The following is a 20,427-nucleotide window of genomic DNA, read 5'->3' on the forward strand; positions in this document are numbered from 1 at the left end:
CTGTGGGTTCGGCGCCTGGATCCTCCTGGGATATAACCTAACCCTAACCCAACCCCGAACTGGGACCCTCCACTGAAACCGAAGCCTGCCTCGAACCCTAACCCTACACTTGAGCCGCCTTGTGGCATGGGCCCTCACTTCAGCCATCGAGGGACTTCACAAGACCAGAGTCGCTTCGACCCTGGCAACGTCCCTGGACCGAACACTAACCCTAGCTGAGGCTGTCACCCCAACAGGACCAAATTCCAATGTATGACAACACCACGCACCTGCGGTCCAGAAGGGGTGCAGGCTCACATGTCATGGAACCTGGAAGCTCAACATGTCTTTTCCCAGGCCTGGCTACAGCTACCTGAGAGGATTCCGGAGGTCTCCTCGACCAGAGGCCCAATCACTTGTGTGGCCTTGGCAGCCAAAGACGGATCCTGACCAGCACCCTCCCTTGTGCCCTCAACTCAGCCCTTCGGGGAGACCACTGCCCTACTGTTGGTTCGGCGTTTGGGGCCTCCTGGGACTTATCCCTAACCCTAACCCTACCCCGAACTGGGACACTCCACCGAAACCTAAGCCTGCCTCAAACCCTAACCCTGCACTAGAGCCGTCTTGTGGCATTGGAACTCGCTTCAGCCCTCGAGAGAGATCAGGAGACCAGAGTGGCTTCTGCCCTGATGACATCTCTCATCCGAACGCTACCCCTAGATAAGGCTCTCTCCCCATGGAGACCCAATTACAACGTCTGACAACACCACGTGCTTGGGGTCCAGAAGCGGTGCAGTCTCACTCGGCATGGAACCTGGATGCTCACCATGTAATTTCCCAAGCCTGACTGCAGCTGCCCTAGAAGATTCCGGAGGCCTCTTCGACCTGGGGCCCATGGATGTGTGTGTCCTTAGCAGCCAAAGACTGATCCTGACCGGCACCCTCCCTTGTGCCCTCATATCAGCCCTTCGGGAAGACCACTGCACTGCTGTGAGTTCGCCGCCTGGAGCCTCCTGGGACCTAACCCTAACCCTAACCCTTTCCCGAGCCCGGATCCTCCACTGAAAACTAAGCCTGACTAGAACCCTAAGCCTGCACTTGAGCCACCTTGTCTCATGGGCCCTCACTTCAGCCCTCAAGGGAGATTATGAGACCAGAGTCGCTTCAGCCCTGGCGACGTCCCTGGACCGAACCCTAGCCCTAGCAAAGGCTTTCTCCCATGCAGACCCAATTCCAACGTCTGACAACACCACGTGCCTGGGGTCCAGAAGCTGTGCAGACTCTCTAGGCTTGGAACCTGGAAGCTCACCATGTCGTTTCCCAGGGCCCGGCTGCAACTGCCCGAGAGGATTCCGGAGGCCTCCTCGACCAGGGGCCCATCGACCTGTGTGCCCTTGGCAGCCAAAGACTGATCCTGACCGGCACCCTCCCTTGTCCCCTCAACTCAGACCTTCGGGAAGTCCACTGCCCTGCTGTTGGTTCAGCCCCTGGAGCCTCCTGGGACCTAACCGTAACCCTAACTCTACTCCGAACCAGGAGCCTCCACCGAAACCTAAGCCTGCATCGAACCCTAACCCTGTACTTGAGCCGCCTTTTCCAGTGGGCCCTCACTTCAGCCCTCGAGGGAGATGACGAGACCAGAGTGGCTTCATCCCTGGAGTCGTCCCTGGCCCGAACCCAATCCCTAGCTAAGGCTTTCTCCCCATGGGGACCCAATTCCAACGTCTCACAACACCACGTGCCTGAGGTCCAGAAGCGGTGCAAACTCACTTGGCATGGAACCTGGAAGCTGACCATGTTGTTTCCTAGGCCAGGCTGCAGCTGCCCAGGAGGATTCCGAATGTTTCCTTGACCATGGGTCCATCGACATGTTTGGCCTTGGCTTCCAAAGACTTATCATGACCATCAACCTCCCTTGTGCCCTCAACTCAGCCCTTCGGCAAGACCACTCCCCTGTTGTGGGTTTGGCCCCTGGAGCCTCCTGGGACCTAACCCTAACCCTAACCCTACCCTGAACCAGGACACATTCCCCGAAACCTAAGCCTGCCTTGAAACCTAACCCTGCACTTGAGCCGCCTTGTGGCATGGGCCCTCACTTCAGCCCTCGAGGGAGATCATGAGACCGGAGTCGCTTCAGCCCTGGCGACACCCCTGGACCAAACCCTAACCCTAGCTAAGGCTCTCTCCCCATGGGGACCCAATTCCAACGTCTGACAACACCACGCGCCTGCGGTCCAGAAGCGGTGCTGGCTCACTCGGCATGGAAACTGGAAGCTCACCACGTCATTTCCCAGGCTGGCCGCAGCTTCCAGACAGGATTCCTAAGGCCTCCTCCACCAGGGTCCCATCGACGTGTGTGGCATTTGCAGCCAAAGACTAATCCTGACCGAAACCTCTCTTGTGCCCTCCACTCAGCCCTTCAGGGTAGGTTTAGGGTTAGGGTTAGGTCCCAGGAGGGTCCAGGCACTGAACCCATAGCAGGGTAGTATTCTCCCAGAAGGTCTCAGTGGAGGGCACAAGGGAGGGTGCCGGTTCAGATCAGTTTTTGTCTGCCAAGTCGACAGAAGTCAATGGCCCCCTGGTCCAGGAGGCCTCACGTATCCTGTCAGACAGCTGCATCCGGGCCTAGGAAACGACATGGTGAGCTTCTGGGTTCTGTGCCGAGTCAGTCTGCACCGCTTCTGGACTCCAGGTGCGTGGTGTTGTTAACTTGGGATTGGGTCCCCAAGAGGAAAGAGCCTTAGCTAACATTAGGTTTGGATCCAGGGACGTCACCAGGGACGAGAAGACATTGATCTCGTGATCTCCCTCGAGGGCTGAAGTGAGGGCCATGCGATGTGGTGGCTCAAGTGGAGGGTTAGGGATCGAGGCCGCTTTAGGTTTCGGTGGAGGGTTCTGGTTCCGGTTAGGGTTAGGGTTAGGGTTAGGTCACAGGAGGCTCCAGGCGCCAAACCCACAGCAGGGCAGTGGTCTCCCTGAATGCCTGAGTTGAGGGCACAAGGGAGAGGGCCACTCAGGATCAGTCTTTGGCTGCCGAGGCCACACAAGTCGATGGTCTCCTGATAGGTGAGGCCTCCGGAATCCTCTTGGGCAGCTGCAGCTGGGCCTGGGGAACAACATCGTGAGTTTCCAGGTTCCATGTCGAGTTAGCCTGAACCTCTTCTGGACCCCATTTTTATTTTGGTGAGATACATGATTTTCCTTTGGCTCTATCCTTCATTCTACCTTAAGCTAATATTATATTAGATAATAGAAATTTAAATGTTTACATTATTTCTCAACATTTACCTTACAAAGTTGTTTCCCTGTATTTTTGAACTAACTCTATGAATAGTAAGTTAAAATTGTGCATCTCGCTGAAGAATACATATTTTTCTGAAAATTGTAGCTCTATGAGCAGAGGCTCTTCATAGCCAAGTTGTCAAATTTCTAATTTCAGAAATCTTTCATATTCTATCTTTTAAAAATATCTCCTCCTAGTCCGTGTGTGAGATTCTAAAATTTAAAGTTTCAGACATCTGATATTTATTTAAATATTCATTTCAAAGCCCCTAAATCTTTATAAGCTACTGGAGGTTAGGAAACATACTTGTTCGACTCCTGGAGCTCCTAGAATAAAGTCTTGCTTGGAAGAAGCAATGTCATAGTTTTTGAATGTGAATAAATGAGTATGGAAATGGAATTCCGTAGAATGGGGTTTGAATAGTAATGAAATGTGCATGATATATCACAATTAAATATGTGCACTTAAAAAGTAAGGCTTCAGTTTATATTCCGTTTTAGTGTTTAATACGTATAAACGCGAATGAATTATATATTGGAAGTCAGGAGTTATATAAGAAAGAAGGTTATAGTATATTTTTATACTATAGGTACGTAATTTACTTACTATAGGTACTATAGGTACGTAATATACTATAGGTACGTAATTATTTATAGTAATTTATACTATAGGTACATATAGGTTTTTAGTATTCTCCCATGGTGAGCTTAGAATTGCAGAGAAAACATCCTCAGTCTTTGTTTTTTTAACCCCATCCGTGTCCCATTACATACATCCTTTGAAGGTTCACATTTCTTCCTAGAATTCTCATTCCCAATTCTTTCTCCATAGTTAAAGTTGATGTGTTTGGAACCTTTCTTTTTCTGTTTATTCTTTAGTCTAGTAATAATTTATAGTTTTAGGAAGTGATAGATTCCAGTAATGAACAATGTATTTTATAGTGAAAAAAATTAAATTCTTTATTACAGTATTTATAACCAGATAACTGTAGAGTGATAAAGACTGTATTATTAGGGATATACTGTGAATCAAAGCCTGTGTTTTACATATATATATTTACATATATATAATATAATATAATATAATATAAACATATATACACATATATCTTTACATATATATACACACACATATATATACACATATGTATACACATATACACATATATATATATATATATACACATCAATATACACATATATCTTTAAAGGGTATAAAAGAGACTATTGCTCATAGTATATTCCCAATCCTACTTATGTACCTGTTGAAAAATATATGTTGTTTCCACTTACCTTATTTGGCTCACATTTTTCCTTTTCTTTTTTGTCTTAAGTTCATGCTTGATTGATTGGTCATGTCTTATTTTTTTTTCCTTTTTTCCTCTTCTCCCCCCATGCTTTTTAAGGTATTTTTTATTTTTTTTAAGTTTATTTATTTTGGAGAGAGAGAGAGAGAGACAATATGCGAGCGGTGTAGGGGTAGAGACAAAGGGAGAGACAGAATCCAAAGCAGGCTGCAGGCTCTGAGCTGTCAACACAGAGCTCAATGTGGGGCTCAAACCCACAAACCGTGAGGTCATGACTCATGAGCTGAAGGTGGACGCTGAACTGACTGAGCCACCTATGTGTTCCCTCCACCATGCTCTTTTTTAATCATTTACCCCTACCCTAATATTTCCTTGCAGAAAAAATTTCTTTAGTGTCTGTTCTTTTAGTACATCACTTTATGTAAACTCCATTGTCAACATATTGGTTATGGAATTCTACTGTCTGTGTGTAGTTTTCATCCATGACTCATTGCCCCACAAGGTTTATTATTCTTTTTTTTTCTCTTTCTTTGAAGGAGCTGGGCTAAATGTTTTTTGTAATGTTTGTATTTCTCTTGGAAAGGGAGCGAGAGAGAAAGAATGAGCAAGTGCTCGTTGTTTTGATCTCAAATTATGCAAGGTATGATTTTTTTTAACAGTTTTTGTTTTTATTGGTTGAAAATTCTTTACAAAATCCACACACACGCATCCACATGCACACAAGATGCCTCCCCCGGTCTGGCCACCTCCTGCCCTGCTGTCTCCTGGGATCAGACCTTCCTGGCCTCACCCAGGTTTGCCACCCTGCAGCACCCTACCCCCCACTGGGCTACCAGTGGAGGAGCAGAGAATGGGATGCTCCTTTTCTGTCTCTCTGATCAGAAACAGAGGCCTGTGCCCTATTTGGGGGGGGGGTACAGGGAGGGATGGTGGGGAAACAGGATCATCCCCCTTCCTCCTACGAGCTCCCTGAGTTGTCAGCTTAGGCCCCAAGCATCACAGTTGCTAAGGCCTTGGGATCATCTTCTGGTTGAAGCTTCTCCATCCCCATTTTTCAGACTGGAAAGTGAAGGTCCCAAGAGAGAGTATGAATCCTCCAGGTCACGGTGTTAGTCTCTGGTGGGGCAGGGAATGGAACGCCGTTCTTCCTGGCTTCCAGGAGGTGGAAGAGATTTGGGCCCTGCTAGACCCTCAGGAAAGGGGACAGCCAGGGCAAGGGGCAGGAGGGGAGTGCCCAGAAGTTGTCCCTGGAGCCCAGGCCCAAGGAAAGCAGCCCCTGGGCAGCTGAGTAAGTGGCAGTATCTGGCCGGCACTATAAAGGTTTGCCAATATGTCCAATATATATCTATGTATATCTGAAAACATCTGGTCCAATGACACATTGGATCTGTGTTTCCTTACTGATTTTCTGCCTTGACGATCTGCCTATTGCCTTGAGTGGAGTCTTAAATTTGTCTACAATCATGATATTTGTATGTATACATTTATTCATGTTTGTGATTAATCGATTCATATATATGGGCGTTTCACTTTGGGGCATAAACATTTGCAATTGTTAGCTCCTCTTGATGGATAGACCCCTTAACTATGATCCAATGCCCTTCTGAATCTGTTACTACAGTCTTTCGTTTAAAATCTAGTCTGTCTGGTGGAAGTATGGCAACTCCAGCTTTCTTTTGACTTCTAGTAGCATGATAGGTGGCTCTCATTACCTTCACTTTCAATCTGGAGGTGTCCTGGGGTCTAAAATCAGTGTCTTGTTGACAACATATAGATGGATCTTGTTCTTTGGTTTTGTTTTGTGTTTTATCCATTATGACTCCCTGTGTCTTTTGATTGGGGCATTTAGTCCATTCACATTCAGAGTGATTAGTTAAAGATATGGATTTAGTGTCATTGTGTTATCTGAAGGTTTCATGCTTTTGGTGAGGCATCTGGTCCTTTGCAGTCTCTGCTGCTTTCCACTCACAGAGTCGCCCCTTAGGATCTCCTGCAGGCCTGGTTTAGTGGTCATGAACTCCATTAGGTTTTGTTTGTCTGGGAAAGCCTTTCTCTCTCTTTCTATTCTAAATGACAGCCTTGCTGGGGAAAGGGTTCTTCACTGCATATGTTTCCATTCTGCACATTGACTGTTTCCTACCCCTCCCTTCTGCCCTGCCAAGTTTCTTTGGACAGGTCTGCTGCTACCTTTATGTGTCTTCCCTTGTAGATTAAGACCCGTTTGTCCCTAGCTGCTTTCAGAATTCTCTCTTTATCTTTGTATTTTTCTTGTTTCGCTATGACACGTTGTGGTGTTGACCTGGTTTTGTTGATTTGGAAGGGAATTCTCTGTGCCACCAGGACTTGGATGCCTGTTTCCTTCCCCAGATGGGGAAGCTCTCAGCTATAAGTTGTTGAAATAAACCTTCTGCCTCTTTCTGTCACTCTTCTTTTTCTGGGACTCCTATGATGTGGCTATTATTTCATCTCACCGAATCAGTTAGATCTCTGGTACCTGCCTCGTAGTCTTGTAATTTCCTTTCTTTCTTTCTCTGCTTCATCTTTGTCCATAATTGTACCTTCTATTTCACCTATTCTGACTGCTACTTCTCCCATCATTGCTGTCACTGCATCTAGTTTATTTTGTATCTCCTTTACAACATTTCATTTTCAGCATTCATCGTGATGATTCGTTAGGTCCTTGATCTCTGAAGCAGCTTCGTTTCAAGCCCAGCTATGAGTCTTATGAGTGTTATTCCAAAACCTTGATCAGACATATTGTTTCTGTCTCTTTCGAGCACTTCTCTGGCTGTCTTTCTTCCTGGAATTTATTTTGAGGAGAATTCTTCTGATTTGTCGTTTTGGCTACTTTCCTGTCCTTTATGTGTTTTAATAGCTTGTTCTGTGTCCCACACCTGCGAGTACTACTATATTAAAAAGTGGTCCTACACTCTCCCGGGCCTGACAGTTGAACAAGTGTTTTTGGACTGTGTTGTGTGCACTCTTTTGTTTCGTCTTTGGCTACTTTTCTCGCTCCTAGAGTGGTGGTTTGGGCCTTCCACCAGGTGTGCTTCGATTTGTTTGTTGAAGTAATCTTGGAAAAAAAGGAGAAGAGGGTGGTGAAGATTCCTTAGGCCAAAGAGAGAAATGACAGGAGTGGAAAAAAAGACCAGGCATTGTCTCAAAGGAGCCATAGGGCTTAATCCAGAAAGAGAGGGAGGAAAATGAATAAGGAGATCTGGAAAAGTATAGATAAAATGCCTGATCAAACGAAGAATCAGAACAGAAGAACAAAGGGAAAATATATATAAATAGCTTTGACCCAAAGTCAAACCGAGACTACTAGGCTGATTCCAAAGGGAGAAGAGGAAAGAGGAGAGTAGAAAGACAAAAAAAAAGGGAAAAGAGAAGAAAGGGAAAGCTAAGGAAAGAAAAAACGGGTGCCTGGGTGTCTCAGTTGGTAAAGCATCTGACTCTTGAATTTAGCTCCCGTCATGTTTCGCTATAGGTGGGTTGGAAACCCCCATCAGGCTCTGCAGTGAGAGCATGGATCTTGCTCGGATTCTTTCTCTCTCCCTCTCTCTGCACCTCTCCTGCTTGATCACTGACTTTCTCTCTCAAAATAAAGAAATAAACATTAAAAAAAGAAAAGATAAAAAGAATAGTAATTCAAATGAAAACAAACAAACAAACAAAGATAGAAAACCAGAGGAGAGTGGTCTACTGGTGCCTGGGACTGGTGGCTGTGCTGGTCTAGAGGAGGGGCTGTCTGGTCACATCAGTGTCAGTCTCACTCCCATAGAGAAGCAGTTACGAGGCACATAGAGGCAGGGTTTGGTGTAATGGGCCTGCCTCCACTGAGGCTCACTGTCCATTCCCTGAAGCCCCACGATGTTGGTCATGGGGAGAGAAATGGCAACACCCCAATCTCTCCTGCCCACATGAGGTGTCTCAAAGCTCACTGTTTAGGCCGTCCTCAGAGAACAGCCTGGGGGGCCGGCTTGCCTTGCTGCACAGTCTCCTGTGCTACCTGAGCACTAAGCTGGGATTCAAAACCCTATAGGATCCCGCTTTGCTCATACCTGGTTCTGGAGTAGCACCACTCTGCCCAGTTGACAAAGGGCCTCTGGCTCCTGCTTGCAGTGTCTTTTTCCCTTGGGCAGGGCAATGCCTCCTCTTTCCACAATATTCAAGGTGTTCTCTCCCAGTGTTGCCCTGAGAGCCTAGGGGAGGCTCAGTCCCCACCAGGCGTGGGAGGTGGCAGCTCTGATCTAGAGAAAGTCTGGAAACCTTGAAAATTCTGTTTTTTAACTTCTAAGGCTGTTCTGCAAAGTAGAAACTGGCTCTCTGGATCTCCCCTTGGTCTGTGGTCCAGACAGGTTTTCTCATATCCAAATACACTTCCCACAGCCTCTGTCTCTCTTCCTTTCATTTCTCCTCCAGAGGGCTTCCCCCACTCCATGCCTGTGTTGCCCATTTTATTTCTCCCAATTCGCATATACACCCTTCTGTCCCGCCAAGCTGTCTCTTTGCACCTGTGGAGATTTTTTTGTCCGTCTGCAGCCTGTATTCCTGGTATTCCAAGTGTTGTGACCTCAATACTGCTGTGTTTGAGGGACAAGGGAAATTCTGATCCTTCTCCTCTGCCATCTTAACTCCTCCCACCTCCTTTTACTTTCCTTTTCAAAAGTTCACAGTTCTGTGTAGGTTTGCATTAGTTTATCAGTTTAATATGTTCTATAGATATTTACAATGGGCTTTTCTTACATGAAGTGTATTGATCTGAATTTTTGTCTTTTTCTTTTTTTAAAAGTTTATTTATTAATTGGAGAGAGAGACAGAGAGAGCACAAGTGGGGAGGGGCAAATAGACAGAGGGAGAGAGAGAAAATCCCAAGCAGACCCTGCACTATCAGCGCAGAACCAGATGGAGGGCTTGAACCCAAGAACTGTGAGATCATGACCTGAGCCAAAATCAAGAGTCAGGTGCTAACTGACTGAGGCATTCAGGCGGCCCTAACATTTTTTTGGAAGTCCCCTGGGTACTTTTAATTTAATATGCCTTAGTTTAAAGACATTGTTTCTGACACTTTCCCTTTCCTCTTCCCTGACTCTTTGTAATCTGCTCTGTCATTTGTGTTCGCTAGCTTAATAAATAGCAGCCCTGGAACAAGAAACGTCCTGGACTCCAAACTTCCCTGAAATCACCACATCCAGTCACTCACCACATTCGATATTTTGTACCTGCTTATCATTTTTCATATGTTATTCCTGTAATTCCCTCTCTCACCTATAATTTTGCAGTACTCTTCTGGTTTTTCTTCCTTTACATTCCTCCTACATTGCTGCCAGAGTGACCTTTCTAAAATATACTTGTGACGATGTCACTCTGCTTATTCAATGGATCCCCATTACCTGAAGGAGAAAATTCATGTTCTAGCATAACACTCCTCCCGCTCCTTTTTTTTTTTTTTGGTTTCATCCTCATGTTCCAGTAATATCTCTCTATCCCATTCCAAATAACTCTGTTCCAGTTTTGCCATATTGCATAGGTGTCACTTACTATATTATTTCATACTTGATCCTTTTGCCATTATAGAATGCCCTTCCCACCCTCCCTGTGCAGTTTGTCTGTCTGTTAAGATACAGCCCTATCTTCCCAGCATTTGCTGAGCTTCCCAAATGTAAGTGTTTTCTCCTTTGTGCATTCACTGTACATTATTCACTTCCCTTGCAGAACTAGTGGATGGTATTTTTCTGTCCTTGCCTGTTTTCATGCATCTCTACCGCTACTAGCATATAGAACAGACTCTGTCTTTTATTTATATTTCCAGCTCTTCCCCGGATCGTGGCTATGACTTGACAGATACAGTATGTGCTTGTCTTTTTGAGTGGGTGAGTGCATGACCAAATGAATTAATGTGATATTTTTCTGAAGTTGGGTTTTTGTTTTGTGCTGTTTTTCTAGGAAGGAACAGCAAAGTCAGCAATGGAAGCAAAGGAAGGTGGTGTTGGTATTATTGAAAATGTGCCACCAGAGTAAACAGTTAATGACAGTTGGACTTCTGCTGGTGGAGTGCATAAAAATTACAGAAGTGGTAGGCTAGTGAATCTCTGTGAGTTGTTTTCCTATGATTAAATGCTAGTATGAAAAAAATCTGAAAGTATGTAGATCCAAATATATTGTCCTTTTTTCGTGAAGATATTTTTCTGTTGCTATCTTTCTTTAGAAGTATCTCAAGTACTACCCCCTTTTGCTTCCGGAAAATCTTGAACCCCCTGAACATCTTTTCTGCTATTGCTTTTATTTTATTGAAATATTCATGAATGGAGATAGACTTTGTATGTGTTTAAAATTCATAGTAACACATGTTTTCATTAATTTATCTGTGACACTATTCTCTAGATATGATGTCAGCATTAGAATTAGGAGAAGAGGAAGATGTGGAATCACCTTCTCTTCCTGAGGTACTGTCTTCTTATTATTTTTAAATATAAGCATGGAATGATGTTAAAACGTCCAAGAGATGCTTTGACTTTGACTTTTGGATAATTAAAATAACGTCGCAGTCATACTTGTAGTAATATAAGTAAAGTAATGATGACCTATTCTAAGGTGACAACTAAGGAAGGAGTTAAAAAAGTCCTGATCTCTTAGGCCCAGGCAGCTGCTGCATAAAGCTACAAGCACTGTATTTGAAATCAAAAGACATGCTAGCATCTTGGTTCCGTCACTTCCTAGCTGTGGGATCTTGGAAAACTTGCTTGAATGTCAATGACCTCTTTCCTAAAAATTGCACCAATACCCACCTCTTGGTTATGTGTAATGAACAAATGTGGCAACGTTTTGTAACCTATAAAGGGTGCTATAGAAATAGAAGACAAAATGATCACAGTGGCTTTTAGTGACTTACTAAATATTGAGGATACTTTGGTGAATGTTTGTTTATTGCTGAGAGTGGGGTGGGGGGACAGAAGATCTGAAGCAGGCTCTGCACTGAGAGCAAGGAGCCCAATGCAGGACTTAAACTCTTGAACTTTGAGAACATGAATTGATCCAAAGTTGGGCGCCTAATCGACTAAGTCACCCAGGCCCCCCAAGAATACTTGTTTTAAATGTGAAGATGTCTGGAGGCCAAAAAATGGCCGTCAGTTCCAGAAAAGAATGGGAAAGTAGGAATGGGTTTTTGATTTTCTAATTTGGTGCTATGTTAAGTTCAGGTAATCTCTTAGTGGAGACATCATATAGGTATACAGTTGACTCTTGAACCAGGAGGGTTTGTACTGTGGGAGTCCACTTACACACAGATGTTTTTCAATAAATAGAGTACCATCATGTAAATGTATTTTCTGTTCCTTATGGTTTCTTTTTCTTTTAATTCTTTCTTTGAGAGAGAGAGTGAGGACAGAGCACGTGGGTAGGTGAGGGAAGGGTGAGAGAGAGAATCTTAAGCCGATTCACACTGCCAGAATATATCTTTCTCTTTGATATTAATTGATTTGGCTGCTAATAATTTAAAGTTTTCCAATTCTCTAGTTATTAATCTTTAAAACGTACTCAAATGCACTTTAGTGCTCGTTATAAGGGATGGTAAGCTAAATAGTTTTTAAGGTTTGTAAAATTAAAAATCATCTAACTTATTTTTTGGTCGATTTAACATATAATGAATTGTTTAGGTCCAAAAACGGACAAGCTTAAGTTTATGAGTTCATACTTTTCTTCTGTCTTAGGCTAAGGCAAGTTAGTTTTCACTTCTTACAGGAAGTTACAATCCAGTGACTTGGGAACAGCTAAACATAGATTAAGAAAGTTAACAGTAAAATTGTAATTATTTTCTCATTTTTCTTTGTCTGTACTTGATTACTTAAGGATAAGGTGTTTTTACAAACATGTGAAAATCAAAACAAGGAAATTAACCATTTGTTTTTGCAACTGCAAAAAATGACTCAAGAACCAGCAATGAATAAGGAATGTGATAGGGAGAATGATATATCTCTATATTTAAGACATGCTTCTATGCAAAACTTTGAGGAAATGTGGATCAAATAAGGCAAATTAGACTGGAAAAATAGCTTAAAACTCATCACCAGTGAGTGAAAGCTGAAGTTTGGTGAAATTTGTTAACAACACAGCATTCCTACTCATCTTGAAGAAGAACCACCACGGGGTCACTCTAAGGAGGAACCAACTGAAAGGAAATACCTTCGAATTGGACAAATACTGTACTTGATTGTGAGGAAGAAGATGCATTTGGAGTGTCTGTCTCGGTAGTATTTCAGACATTTCCTGAACAAAAAGAGCCTAGCCTTGAAAATGTCATTCTCTCTCATTCATACTCTGGGTCCCCAGAATATGCTTGCCAGTCATCTTCTAAGCTTTCTTTAAATGAAAGCAAATCATCTGGGACATATAAATCAAAACCACACTGAGATATCACCTCACACCAGTCAAGAGTGGCTAAATAACCAAATCAGGAGACTATGGATGCTGGGGAGGATGTGGAGAAACAGGAACCCTCTTGCACTGTTGGTGGGAATGCAAACTGGTGCAGCCACTCTGGAAAACAGTGTGGAGGTTCCTCAAAAAATGAGAAATAGATCTACCCTATGACCCGGCAATAGCAGGTGGGTGGGTGAGGGAAGGGTGAGAGAGAGAATCTTAAGCCGATTCACACTGCCAGCATATTTCTCTCTCGGAATTTCTTTCTAGGAATTTACCCAAGGGGTACAGGAGTGCTGATGCATAGAGGCACTTGTACCCCAATGTTTATAGCAGCATTTTCAACAATCGCCAAATTTATGGAAAGAGTCTAAATGTCCATCACCCGACGAATGGATAAAGAAATTGTGCTTTATATACACAATGGAATACTACTTTGCCATGAGAAAGAATGAAATATGGCCTTTTGTAGCAACGTAGATGGAACTGGAGAGTGTGATGCTAAGTGAAATAAGTCATACAGAGAAAGACAGATACCATATGTTTTCACTCTTTTGTGGATCCTGAGAAACTTAACAGAAGACCATGGGGGAGGGGAAGTGAAAAAAAAAAACCTTAGAGAAGGAGAGAGCCAAACCATAAGAGACTCTTACAAACTGAGAATAAACTGAAGATTGATGGGGGATTGGAGGGAGGGGAGGGTGGGTGATGGGCACTGAGGAGGGCACCTGTTGGGATGAACACTGGGTGTTGTATGGAAACCAATTTGACAATAAATTTCATAATAAAGAAAAAGTAAATCAGACTATGAAAATGAGAACAAACCAGATATTGAGCATCTTTTTAACAACAATGAGGATTTTTAAAATGATATAGAAAATGAAAAAGCAAGGAACCGACTAGTTACATTTAAAGTGAAAGAAGGCCAAGTGTTTGACATGCAAATGGTAAAAAATATGGACCAAAATACCACCGATTGTAAATTAGACCTCAGTCTAGTGATTCAGAGAGCCTTTTTGATTTGTGGCTTGCCTGCTACGATGTGATGAAACACATGGTTCAAACAAAAAAGCATGATATTTCTGCTGTCACAAACACGAGAAAACAAAACCAGTACAAGATTTTTTTCCAGAAGCCATTATATGCAGATAATGACAGTAGTCATAACTCTACAAGTATTGATTCCGAATTAAAAATTGTGAGTTCTTCTTCAGCATCTAGTTTTCCAGCATCTGAAGTATATCTCAGTGAAGAATTACATCAAGATATGCAAAGGTTTAAGAATGAGATAGGCACGTCACAAGTAGAGTTCCTGTCTTTGGAAAGAGAGAAAGTTCAACCTCCAAAAGAATAGAGGTCTGCCTTGCTGTTACTCTTGTTTTTTCTCTTTAGCAATTATCTGATCCATTCTGATTTTCCACTCAAGAGAACAAGAGTGTGCATACAATGGAATTGTCTAAATAAGTAATTGTGTCTGGAAATAGATTATTTCTGCTATCTAACAAATAAGAGTTTAGGAAAACATTCTTATGATTTGTTTTCCTTAAAGTTTCTGTGTCAGTCTTCCAAGTAGTATATGAACTGGGAAACTAACTTAGCTATATAAGTACCATGTGACCTCATGAACCAGAATAACCGTAAAGAAACTGCTTAAAAAACATAATAATTCCAGGTTGTTTTTTTTTAATATATTGGCTTAAATATAAATTGCATTTCCATAAACAATAAAATGAGAAAGAAGCAATAACTAAGAGAAGGAATATAAACAAATGTCCCCAGCTAAAGCAATCTATTGCTTCAGTACATGTCTGTAGACTCTGGGTCTAGGGTTCTTGCTTGTCTAGCAAGACAGCAGCGGGATACAGGATTACAATGGGAGAGACAGCTAATGTCCTGGAGAACACACGAGCCCGGATTAAGGGTCCTTGCTCTGTTTTTTTTAGGATCAGAAGGCTTCCAAACATGGTGATGGACGTGCACAAAGAGACAATCAATCTATGAACAGGATCTCATGGTCATGAGGGAAAGGGGGTTTCAAGATATAGGGTGTTAGGTGTTAGGTTCAATTTAAAACAAAATCCTGGAGCCTGGCAGATTGTTGTTAACAGCTGACCTGAGGCAGCTTCTCTGTTTATCTTAGCTAGTCTAGGGGAGAAGACAGATGCTACCTCAGGATCCACAAGGCACCTTTCTTTTGCTAATTAGCTCCCCTCTGGGCATCTTCACCCTGCAGCCTACAGCCTATAGCCCTATTTACCTGTTTACCTAATTTGGTCCTTCCTTCCTGTGAAAGGAGCTTTCTGCTATAGTACTAAATTGGGGAATGTGTCTTCCTGAATATCTAATCTTGTTTACCTCACACACCTTTGTCTTGGAGCCTTTGCCCTGCCCTCTCTATACCTAGATACCTAATATTGTTTACCCAAACTTGGGTGTGAGCATCCTATGGTTTTGTAATTTTCTATGCCTGGTTAACCCATCAGTGCAGGCTCAGGGAATTCCTAAGCTTATTCCCCACAAATATATGCAGTCTTGTCTGCTTTACTCACAGTCTTGGAACTTAGAATTTCAACATGACCCCTTTGAGATAGGCTTAATAGCAGCTATTTGTATTATCACCCTTTTTTTCACATTTTTAAAATCTCATTCTCAGATGTTTCTGTTGAGTCAAACCTTCACTTTATGTTCAATAAAGTATGATACCTTTTGGCCTGTATGATTTTTACCATGTGGGTAGCATAAACCTTCAGCAAACCTTCAGTATTTAACTCCAAGGGAGAAAACTGAGTTTTGAGATGTGTGGACTTTAGAAATAGACAAAATCTAGAGGTACCCTCCTTTAAAAGAATAAGTAGCGAATCTACTCATCCCCTATCAAGGTATTAATTTACTGTGCCAAAGTCATAATTTTCATGCATCTGACTAATTTAATGAATTTGTGGTCATTTCCCTGATTCAGCATTCAAGAATTGTATCATCTCTTTTGGTGCCATAAAATGCTAGATAATGCCACTTTAGGAACTTGGGACAAATCATTTAACCTTTTTGAGTTTTACTCGCATTATCAGTAGCAAATGGGATTAAAGGTGATCATTACTTTTATACCCTCTCCCTATAAAGTTTTATGGTTATTGAATGTGAGATTCGGAGAGCATTACTAATTTCCCAGAATTCCACCCTAACGTCCGTTTCACTTTATTCATTTTGTGTTGTGGCAAACTTTGGTTCATAAATTTTAGGGGACACTGTCACTTTTTTTGAGAAATTTAGGATCCAAAAGAAAAAGAATTGTAAAAGGCAGTCAGGGAAAGAATAACTCCGTGCAGAAAGAGGAAAGCTTCCTGTTTTTGTTACTGGAGCACTTCCATGTCACATGTTTTAAATCTGGCTGTTGTGTAAAACCCAGGTGGTAAGGATAGAAAAGGACAAATTTTGTCTCTTGTCTTTTTATTTCTTTGTATCTCTTGGTCAGATGGGGTGGGGGTGGGTGGGGAATTCTCGGTAGCAAAGTGTGGATATGAATAAGAGTACAAAATTAAGAAAGCCCTTTTAGAAATTTTAGTAACTTCTGTTTTTTTTTAATTCCAATAGAAATGAAGCAGAGTTTATAAAAATTACAATTACTTGTAATGATAAACACAAAATATTTCCCTCCATTGAATTTATGACAAACTAAGTGTCAACTGATAAAATGAATGAAAAAACTTCTTTTTATTGACTAAAGTAACAATTACCTTTAGTATCAAGTTCCATTAAAGGTTGAAGAAAAAAAGAAGCACAGAGGAAGTGACATGGAAGTATCAGAAAACATACATGATGCTGCGGCTGCTGGATTAATTCCACAAAGACAGAATGGAAAAACTGATAACCATCAAATGCCTATTACAGAAATAAGGATTCTGATAGGTAAGACTATAGCAATACTTAAGTAGTAGGTAATTGTTATTTTCCTATTCAACAAACTTTTCTAGTTTGAGCTAATGTTCATGATGAACAAATTTCGTATTTTTCGTGGAGATATTTTATCCTACGTGCTAATGAGAAAAATGTAAATACCAATGAGATACCATTTTTTGCAGTCATAGTGATAAATATTTTATTAAAAAAATAACCAAAGTGAGGAAATGTGAGCAAAATGACATTCTTAGACACTGTGGCTGGATGTAATTGGTGACTCCTTTCTGAAAGGTGATTTAGCAGTGTATTTCAAAATTTCAAATATATCGGGGCACCTGGGTGGCTCAGTTGGTTAAGCGTCCAACTTTGGCTCAGGTCATGATCTTGCACTTCACGAGCCTGAGCCTTGTGTCAGACTCTGTGCTAACGGCTCAGAGCCTGGAGGCTGCTTCAGATTCTGTGTCTCCCTCTTTGCCCCTCCCCTGCTTGTGCTCTGTCTCTGTCACTGTCAAAAATAAATAATATAACATGAGAAAAATATTTCAGGTAGGTCATCCCTTTATTCCAATGGTTTCATTGCCAGGACTGGGTCCTTCTGAAATACGTGACTTCTATAAGCAAGCGCGTGCGCCTGCACGTGCAAACACACACACACACACACACACACACACACACACACACTATAAGAGCATTTATTATATATTATTACATATACAAAATAGGATAGATATATTAAGGTTACTTATATAAATATGTTACATGCATATGTGAAGGATATTTATTATCACATTCCCATATCAAACATTTGGAGATAGTCTAAATGTTTATTTACTTATTTTGAGAGACAGACAGAGGATGTGCACACTCGGGAGCCCAAGCATCGAGGGGGAGCAGAGACAGAGAGGGAGAGAGAGAGAATCCCAAGCAGACTCCACGTTAACAGTGCAGAGGCCAACACAGGGCTCGAGCTCACGACCACAAGATCATGACCTGAGCCAACATTAACAGTCAGATGCTCACCAGACTGAACCACCTAGGTGCCCCAGAGATAGGCTAAATATCCATTCATTAATAAGGAAGTAAAGTTTCACTTCTATAAAGTAATGGAGTATGGGACCATTTAAAAAAATGAATTTAGGTCTATGTGTACTGATGGTTTAACAAAGTATATTTAAGGCATTTGGTTTGGTTTGATGTCTTGTCTTATGCACATTTTGTTAGAATACTTTTAATATCTACTGAATTGCAAACGGAAGTTCTCTGCTACACTGGCAGTCTACCAACAAAATTGCTAGTTATTAGATTTTTGGTTTTGTTTCCCAGTGCATGAGTGCTCCAATGTTGGACCCTCAACTTAATCTGAATATTGCCAAGAGGTTTCACGTGGCAACATGTCTCATGTTCTATATAAACATTTCATGACCCCTGTGCTATAAACCAAGATGCTGATAATGCAATGAATTGTTTTTATAAAGGTACCTTGCTTGCATGCCATTATCCTGCCTTTTTAGAGAACATATTTCAACATGCACCACACCAAATTTTTCAACAGTGCCTTCATGTTATACAATTTATGACAATTCAGTTTACAAAGTAGGACTATTTTCTGCATTCCCAACCCCTTTTACTTCTGTGTATAAAATTTTAATATGATTAATTACTTTGGATAGTATAAAATACCCTAGAGTTGGGTGACTTTTTAAAAATGTTTGCTTATTTTGAGAGAGAGAGAGGGAGAGCGAGCATGCACACATGAGTGGGGGAGGGGAAAAGAGAGAAGGAGAGAGAGAATCCCAAGGAGGCTCCGTGTTGTCAGTGCAGAGCTCGATGCTAGAGAACCTAGAGATCATGACCTGAGCCGAAATCAAGAGTTGGATGCTTCGTGGACTGGGCCACCCAGGTGCCCTTAGAGTTCAATAATTTTTATCAAGCACGAAATACTGCCCTTGAAACTTGGTTTTTCTGTGGTCTTTCTAAGCATGAGAAAAATGGTAATCAGCTTATATAATATATATCTAGAAAAATTTTAAGGAGTCTTCTTATTGTATAATTTTTTGAGTTATTTAGTACCTTGGTCTGGCATTTTAAAAAAGCAAAAAAAAAAAAAAAACCCTAGTGTTACATATATGCAATTTTTAAGACTTCCAAATATTACAAAAATTCTACCTAATCATTATGTAACAATTGAAAACTACAGCAACAATAGAAAATTAGATCAACCATGACCATTCCACTAAGCTATGAAATCCTTCAAGAACCTTCCTCACTCTTTGATCCTGATTTCCCTCCCTCCCATCCACTCTTGAATTCATTGTAGCAATTTTCCCTCTCACTCCTCCAGAATTGTTTTTTTCAAGGTTACCACCGATTTTCACTTTAATGAATCTAAACATAATTTCATACATCTCATTTTACTTAAACTTTCAGCAATATTTGACCCAATGGAAAATTCTCTCCTCCAAAATTCTGTCTCCATGTTGCTTGTAGGATATCACTCACTCACCTGATTTTCCCACTGCCTTTCTAGTCTCTACACCTCAGCCTGATTTGCTTGTTTCTCCTCGTCCCCCACCTTTTAACCCATTGATGTCTTCCAGGAATTTGCCTTTGATTTTCCTTCTCTTGACTTTTACTATCTTGTATATTCTAATGATCCTCAAGTTTATATCTTCAGCCCGGGTCTCTCTCCATAATTGCAGGCCCGCATATCAAACTGCCTACTTGATATCTCTTTCTGGATAGCTATTGCAAACTTAACATGTCCCAAATTGAACTCCTGATATTCTTTCTTAAAATTTGCCTTTCATGTCTTTACTAATTGAGTTAATAACAGTTCTATGAGTTGCTCTGCTAAAAAACTTGGTATCATCTTTGAGTCCTGTCTTTTTTTTTCTTTTTCTTTCTCTTTTTCTTTCTCTTTTCTTTTTCTTTCTCATACACATCACATCTCATCTGTCAGCAAATCTTGTCAGGTCTTCCTTCAAATATATCCAGAATCCAAACACATCTTCCATGACCAAGAGACTATCATCTGTTGTTTATATTGGTGTAATAGGTAACTAACTGGTCTTCTTGTTTGTTTGTTTCTTCTTTTGTTTTTCCTCTGTTTCCGTTAATTCTAAACACATTGGATCTAGTAAAACGTAAGTTAGATTGTGTCCTTCCTCTGCTCAAACCCTAATTGCCTCCCATTTCACTCAGAGTACATGCCAAAACTCTTCCTAATGCCGACAAGGCCTTTATATGATCAGGTGTCTCCTTCTCTCTCTCTGATTTGAAGTCTTTTCTAGCCCTTTCATTCTGTCCAGCCATACTGAATTTCTCACTACTCTTTAAGTACTTCAGACATACTTCTGTACTTGCTGTTGACTCTATCTGGAATGCTTTCCCTCAGATACCTCATGGCTTGCTTTTTCTTTTTTTGTTTGTTTTTTCTTTCAGGTTTTTGCTTAAAAGTCACTTTCTCAGCAAGGCCTTTCTTGGCCATCCTGACTAGTACTTCAACTACCCTTTTCCTTATGACACATCAAAATGTGATTTCTCT

At 41.7% G+C, this 20,427-nt stretch overlaps 1 long non-coding RNA gene across 1 annotated transcript; it reads left to right on the forward strand.

Annotated features, from left to right (window-relative positions):
• Window positions 1-10,191: 10,191 nt before the first annotated feature.
• LOC131506645 (uncharacterized) lies at window positions 10,192-17,281 on the forward strand. The gene is made up of 3 exons (XR_009259077.1): window positions 10,192-10,644; window positions 10,953-11,014; window positions 16,727-17,281. It is a non-coding gene; the product is annotated as an uncharacterized LOC131506645 (long non-coding RNA).
• Window positions 17,282-20,427: the final 3,146 nt, after the last annotated feature.

Source organism: Neofelis nebulosa, chromosome 3 (genome assembly GCF_028018385.1).
Source record: "Neofelis nebulosa isolate mNeoNeb1 chromosome 3, mNeoNeb1.pri, whole genome shotgun sequence".
In the NCBI taxonomy this organism is placed as follows: Eukaryota; Metazoa; Chordata; class Mammalia; order Carnivora; family Felidae; genus Neofelis; species Neofelis nebulosa.